Below are 7,734 nucleotides of genomic sequence, written 5' to 3' on the forward strand. Positions count from 1 at the left end.
TTAATTCAGAAAAACTCAAATATTCTATGAATCAAGCCTACTGCAAAGATAAAAAAAAAAAAAAAATTTCAATAATCTCAAATAAAACGAATGTTCTGTTTAATAATAGTTTTACACAGTGATTAAATTGGCTCATTCAAGCATGAGCATCTCAGTAAATATTTCTAAATAACATTAAATTAAGAAATTCCAAATTAAATTATTAAAGATATTATCTAGGGATGGACCCAAACCAAAATCTTAAATCCGAATGAACTCTGAGGAAATGTTGATCCAGATTTGAATCCAGATCCAAACTAAGCGGGAGTTCAGGTACATTTTCTGTTTTATGGTATATATACTTATGGGTTCTTAAAAACTGGAGCAGACAAGTTAGAACAAACTGTGAAGGAAAGAATAATTAAATTTATGGAGGTAAATGGTAAAGGGGACTTACTGCAATAAGGGTTTACTACATTAACCTGATTTCTTTGTTTGAGAAAATAACTGATGCAGTGAAAGTAATATACTTGGACTTCAGTAAAGCATTTGACATGGTACCATATGGGAAATTATTAGTACAATTAGAAAAGATGGGGATTAGTACAAACATTGTAAGGTGGATAAGGAACCGACTAAAGAAGAGAAGGCAAGGGTTGTGCTGCAAGGTGAACTATTAAATTAGAGGTTACTAGTGCAATTCCTCAAGGAACAGTCTTGGGAACAAGCTTATTCAATATTTTTACTAATGATTTTGGCACAAAATTAGGAATGTGCTTATGAAATTTGCTGATGATTCAGAATTGGGAGGCATCGTCAATACAGGGGTTGGGATATTATTCAAAAAGATCTGGATGACCTTGAAGACTGGAGTTATAGAAATGGAATGAAATTCCCACTGTACAAGGTGCAAGGTTATACACTTAGGGTTCAATAATAAGAATCTGTGCTAAAAGAAGGGAACTTACCAGTTGGAAGCAACAGAGGAAGAGAGAGACCCGAATGTGTGGGTCAGTCATAGGATGAATATGAGCCACCAATGTCATGTGTCTGTGAAAAAGGCAAATGTGAACCTAGGATGTATCAGGTGAGATTTTCCTTTAGAGATAGCGAAATATTAATGTCACGGTACAGGGCACTGATAGGAACTCATTTTGAATACTGTGTGCAATTCTGGTCACCCATGTTCTAGAAAGATGAATTCCACCTGGAACAGGTGCAGAGAAGAACTAATAGGAGGATCAAGGGAATGGAGGGCCTCTCTTTATGAGAGAAGACTGGAAGAGCTTGGCTTGTTTAGCCAAGCAAAAAGAAGGCTGAGAGGGGAATATTACTCTCTATAAATACATGGTGTGTGTGGAGTGTGTGTGTGTGTGTGTGTGTGTGTGTGTGTGTGTGTGAATGGGGAAGGGCATAATCACCAGGGAGAATTAAGAACTATTTAATCTAAAGGACAATATTGTCACCAAAAAAAAAAAAAAAAAAAAAAAAAAAAGGGATATAAACTGGCCATGAACAAATTAAGGCTGGAAATTAGAAGGTTTCTAACCATGAGAGGAGTGAGGTTCTGGAACAGACTCCCAATAGGATCTGTGGGAACAAACAACTTAATTAGATTAAGAGAGAGATGAATGAATGTATCAGTATGATTGAATGATGGGATTGCTTGTGATGAGGAGGGTAGGCCAGGACTCTGTAGCCCTGGCACTCACTCCTGGTTTATGTCTTTGTCACAGTTCAGTTTGTCACTTGCATTGTCTCAATGGTCCAGCAAGGACACTCACTCTAGGCTGCCAGCTTCCCAGCCATTGCCTCTGTTGGTTAAAGACACGCGTCTCTCTCCCTTCTGACTAGGGTATTTCCAGGCTGCACAGTCTCTTGACTAAACTGTGATATCCACATCAAACAGACAGGCTGCTTTAGAAGGCTATTTTGCCTTCTCTTCAGTTATGACTGTGACACTGTATGGAATATGTGGAACACTTTATAATACTGTTAATACCAATATTATAAAATTGCAATGAATCTGACCAGATATACCATGTAAGGTATCTGTGAAAATGCTATGATTGGCCAAGAATGATAATCTTGTTTATATGTTTGTATCACCTTTGTATTGTGAGTTATATTGTGAGTTGTATGTATGTTATATCTACATTGCAAAACTTGTCCTGTGTTTCTGGGTGGCATTAAGCCCAGAAAGATTGTCATTAGCACGGCCTAGCCTGTTCGATGGCCCATCAAGGGTCATAAACTGTACAATGAACCCATTGAAAGAGCCAGGGGATACACCTTATGAGTCAGCAGGACTTGTAGGTGTATGCCTATAGACAGAGAACTTTTCCATGCCCATGTGCCGTGAAACTTGTGTTTGGGACACAGGAAGTACAAGCCACATGGCAAAAGAAATATAAGGGGCAGCTGCATCATTTCCATTTTGTCTTCATTCCTGCTTCTTATCTCTGGTGTAACTTTTCTACAAATGAAGATCTGAATAAAGGACTGCGTGACCCATCCAAGCTTTGGATGTATTCCAGAAGGACTTTCAAGCCAGCAAACTCACTAACACTACTAAGAACCTGATATATGGACTTCGTCGTCTTACGTATGTATATTATTGTTTAACCATTTAAGAACTCTCTTCTTGTTCTTTCTTTCTTTCATAATAAACCTTTAGTTTTAGGTGCTAAAGGATTGTGTAGGTGTGTGGTATTTTGGTTAAGATCCAAATTGATATTGACCCAGTAATGTGGCTGGCCCTTTGGGGTCAGAAGAACATTTTGTATAGGTGAACAGGGTTTTTAAATAACTTCTCACTGTACTGACCCAGGTGCTGATTGGGAGCCAGAGAACTGGAATGCAATGAAGGGGGCTGTGTGATGTCTTTTTAAGCTTCTTGATAACCAGTGTGGGGGATCAGGAGCACAGTTTGTGACTGGTTGGTGAGTCTAACTTCAGTGTTAACCACCAATTTTGGGAGTATCTGCTTTCCTTTTCGCAGTCTGCCCTGACCTTGGCATTTTCAGTGAGGGCTACCCCAGGCACCCTAGATCACAATGATACAATGTAATTGCCACAGCTAAGCTACCACACAGCTATTTCTAAGCAAGTGCAATTTAGCCTTAAGATAAAAGCAATACAGAGAAAATATTAAAAACAATAAAAGAACATCCACCCCTGCTGATAAGCTTAGCAGACATTACACCCTCATGCCAACAGGCTTCTGGTTGGTGATTAATCTGTTTAACCAAATACACAAGGCTTTTTCCAGTGGTCTCTAGTTCATCACAGCTTCAGCTCAGAACAAGCACACTCTTGTCTCTGTGAGTCATTCATTTATCCAGTTTGGGCCTTTTAAGAGACCATAACTAGGTAATAGCCAGACGTGGTTTTCTGCTCAAGGTGAAACTTCAAAAGGGTGGGGGTGGATCATTTGCCTTCTTCTCACACCAAGTATTTCCTAGGAAATCCACTTCATGCATTGTCCCAAAAAATTCTTTGAAGTTCCTAATATTTCCCAGGGGTTGTGTTAATCGTATCTCCTAGAGAAGTTACAAACAGTTCCACAACAATACAGAAACAATTTCATTTTCAATACACTGGACTCCTAAAATCCTTAAGACTATGACAGATATGGCAATATTCTGGACAAACCTTATATAAATTAAGTTATAACTTACTGACTTATGTTTCTAAAAGCTCATGGTTCAGGGCTTCAGTGACCATTTGCAGGGTCAGGAAGGGATGTTTTTCTCCTCCCCAATGTATTGGTTTTTTGATCTCCTTCTTTTGAAGCCTCCAAGATGGCGATGGCTGGAGATGAGTCAGTGGACATGGCAGACCAATTCTCTGAGGCTGCACTGAACATTCTTTTTCTCAGGTGCTTGGCTGGCTGGTTCTCGCTCATACGCGCAGGGTCTAACTGATTGTCATATGTGAGGTTGGGAAGGAATTTTCCTCCAGGTCAGATTGGTAATGACCTTGTGTTTTTGTTTCATTTTGTTTTTTACTTTACAGCATGTGGGGGTGGGTCACTTGTCAAATATCCGACTTAATTATTTCTCTGACATTGCAGGGGCTTCCGCCACTGGTGCACCTTGGTCCCTTCCTATTCTCTGCCTATGACACGTAAGAGTCTAGTTTCTTGTGGGCTGTAATACTTGTGTCTAATTTTGGTTGTTAGGTTCAGTGTGCAGGTACTGGCTGATGTTGGTCACCTATGATGTACAGGTGCTCAGACTAGATGATCTGATGGTCCCTTCTGGGCTTAAACTCTGACTCTATGACAAGTTTACCTTCATTTTGTGACAGTCTCAAATTATCTTCAGTGGGTTCGCTATCATTATTTGACCTGTTTTCCATTCTTTATGGAACTACAATGTTTAATAGCCTTCTGGAGACTCCATTTAGCTGTAGATGTTCTGTTCTTGGATTATTTTATCTCTAAGATTTAACAATATCTAAATAAAAATATTATAACATATGATCTATGCCTATATTAAAATTGGCATGAGAGGTAATTCCCTTTGGAGAGTAATTTAGTTCAAGATAAAGAATGTTAGTGTGAATAAATTACTTTCTCTCACAGAAAGACTTTGGGACTGATTCTGCTTTCACTTTCACTGCTGGATATCTGACGTCTTTGAAGTCACACCATCAAAGTTAGCAGAGTTACAAAGGTATAAATAGAGAATCGAGCTCTTTATGTGCTCTTGTTTGTTTGACTTAATCTGAAATAAAAGTCATCTGACTGAAATATGATTGCTCTTTGTGTATAAAACACATTTCAAAATGTAGACCAAACATGATAATGATTAAAAATTCAGTACCCTTTCCCTTTTATTTTCACTATCTGAAGTTCAGCCATTACATGTTGATGATTTTTTCATATACATTTTTCAATCTGGGTTATTTATTTGGTGTATTAATATTTCTCTTGTCATGAATAACAATGAAAAAGTGTGTGCGGCACTACTGATTTTAAGAATTTAATTGCAAAAGTACAAGACATGCTAAAATGACTGAATCTTATCAATTCCTCTCCATTCTATTTTTATGATATAACAAATAATGTGCAAGTTATGATTTGGATGCAGTAGATGCATGACACACATGTAAGTCATTGTGCATAAAGAATATTACATTACTCAAAAAAGAACCATTAGCCAAAAAGAAACATCTCCTTCTCATGAGATGAGATCAAATTTGTATCTTCACATAAAGAAACTACAAATGGTTTCAAATACAAGATGGAAAGGGCACATTTAAATTTACAGTCTTTGTTATTTATTCAAATGGGAGAATCAAGTGTACCATATACATTCTCACATGTAGGTATATGGGGATTTATATCTTTGAAGAGTGCATATTAACTAAAGCTACTTTATTCTGGTAAATGGCTTATTAAGCATGAGATTACTGTTCAATTCATTTCCAGCTACCAACAGAAAACTGTATTTCAGGCTCTGAAATTTCCATTTTTAATATGCAAAAATAAATTATTATGTTGATGATCACATTTTAGACTGAAAAGAATAAAGGAATGTATAAGGAATACATTTTTGGCAGGGGGTGAACACAGCTGTGCAAAAGTTTGCACATAAGATGAAATCAGCAAATTTTGCACTTTGGCATTTACAAAATATGTCGGTTCAGGCTTCCTGAGCTGTGCAGAGTAAACATTGCCTACCCTGTTTTGAATCAAATATGGTATGATCTTTACTTAGTGCTGTAAATTGCCTCAGAGCACACTTTTACCTCCTTTTTTTGAGATGACACCAGTCTCCACTAAAACTGCATTCCCATTCCTACTTATTTTTCATGTAGTTATACTTGTTTAACTCACCAGAGGAAATCAGATCCCTTCAGTGAGACTGCTTGCTGCCTCATCAAAACCACAACTTGTTTCTTTTTCACAGCAGAGGGTGAAGAGCTGAAAGTTAAAAGGTAAACGTGAATCTTGAGGAGACAAGTTTACACGGACTGAGTCCTACTACCCAGGTAGACATTCAGTCTCACAACAGAAGAATCCTGGCAAAGGAAGGAAGGAATCCTACTGAGAGATACTCTACAACATTGTAAAAATAGACATCTATGCTGTAAGTTTGCTGTTCTTTTTCCTTCTGATACTTGGAAGGAAAATGGGTACCTGTTTTTTGTACTCTTTGCACTGCAACTCCTTATCCTAGGAAAAAGAACAGGAGTACTTGTGGCACCTTAGAGACTAACAAATTTGTTAGTCTCTAAGGTGCCACAAGTACTCCTGTTCTTTTTGCGGATACAGACTAACACGGCTGCTACTCTGAAACTTATCCTAGGAGAGATCTCTATTCAGCAAAGCTCTTGAGCATGTCCTCTGGGGTATTTATGTTTTTTAGTTAAGAATAGATTGATGTACTTTGTTAAATTGGGATCAAAGTACCTACACAAACCCTTTGTTTGTTATTAGTATCTCTCTAGGAGATCACCCCATATTTTTACTAGTTAAACCGTAGATCTTGTGGTGCTGCCAGGCATAGTTCAAAACATTAACTCCATTGTATGTGTGGAGTGCATGATTTGTTTTCAGCTATCTGTGGATAAATTAATGCTGATTGAATCCATCTGTTTACCCGCTACTAACTACAGGTCTATTAAAGAGCTCTCCATCCATAACTCCAAGACTGGGACATCTGAAGAGGTATATTTTTATTAATAATCCTTATTGTGGCACCTATATAATCTCTTTCGTCCAAGGATCTCAAAGCGCTTTACAAACATTCAAGAATTTAAATAATGCCCCTGGGAGGCTTTATCCTAATTTTACAGCTGGGAACTGAGGCAAAAAGTGACTTGCCCAAGGTCACCCAGATCACCTCAATTCCTGTCCTGTTCTTGAGCCACAAATTCATCTGAGGTACTAATCTGACTCACTAATCTGATCCACTTTTATATAGCATCGCTGTTTGGGCTCAGCAACTCCAACCTCCTTCCAATGGGGCAAACAACCCTGCTCAAAAATGAAAAATGCTAGACCAGCACTTGAAGCACCGCTCCATGAGTCACTGGAAGGACAAATCAAAGCCAGTGGTAAGCTAGATTGCCACAGAACTGTCATACTACTTCACCTCAGTGAAATGTCTACAACTAAAGTAGACTTTCACCAAGTACAGAATCAGTGACCAGAAACTAGAGGTTGAAACTGGAGCACAGTTTAAACCTGAGAGGAATGTAACAGGAGAGAATGCAACAGAGAGATGCTTTCTACACCAATGTCACAAATGCAATGAAGTGCAAGGGAGACATTTCTTCAAACTATCAGGATTCATAAAAGATTGAGGAAAAGCAATGAGGAAAAATTGTGCATGTGCCTGGTAGGAAGGAGACATGTGGCTGAAATGGCATCACTTTACGTAGCAACCTGCCAGCAGACAAGGAATGGACAATAAAACTAAGTGGACAGGGGATCAAACTAAAAAAAAAAAAAAAAAAAAAAAAATGCATAGCCCTATGATGATACATCTGATAGACACCTGAGGGGTCTGTCCCTTTTAATTACTTTAACAATGAATGCCAATAAAACTCATTGAACTGGACTGAATGTGTGCTGTAGCCTGAGTGGGGAAACAGGACATAAGCATGTTTCACATAACATAATTTGGAAATCCAAATAAATGCTCTTTCCTCTCATTTGTGAGAGAGATGTGTACATTGCCTGATTCCTGTGCACGGTTAATACCTCCTCAGGGAAAAACCAGTGTTTTATTTGTTATCTAG

General features: G+C 38.1%; 1 long non-coding RNA gene across 1 annotated transcript; it reads left to right on the top strand.

Moving 5' to 3' along the window:
* The first annotated feature begins 5,784 nt into the window (after nucleotides 1-5,784).
* On the top strand, nucleotides 5,785-7,445 carry LOC128845702 (uncharacterized). The gene is made up of 3 exons (XR_008446706.1): nucleotides 5,785-6,077; nucleotides 6,607-6,658; nucleotides 6,915-7,445. It is a non-coding gene; the product is annotated as an uncharacterized LOC128845702 (long non-coding RNA).
* Nucleotides 7,446-7,734: the final 289 nt, after the last annotated feature.

The sequence above is a fragment of the Malaclemys terrapin genome, chromosome 11 (assembly GCF_027887155.1).
Source record: "Malaclemys terrapin pileata isolate rMalTer1 chromosome 11, rMalTer1.hap1, whole genome shotgun sequence".
Lineage (NCBI taxonomy): Eukaryota > Metazoa > Chordata > Testudines > Emydidae > Malaclemys > Malaclemys terrapin.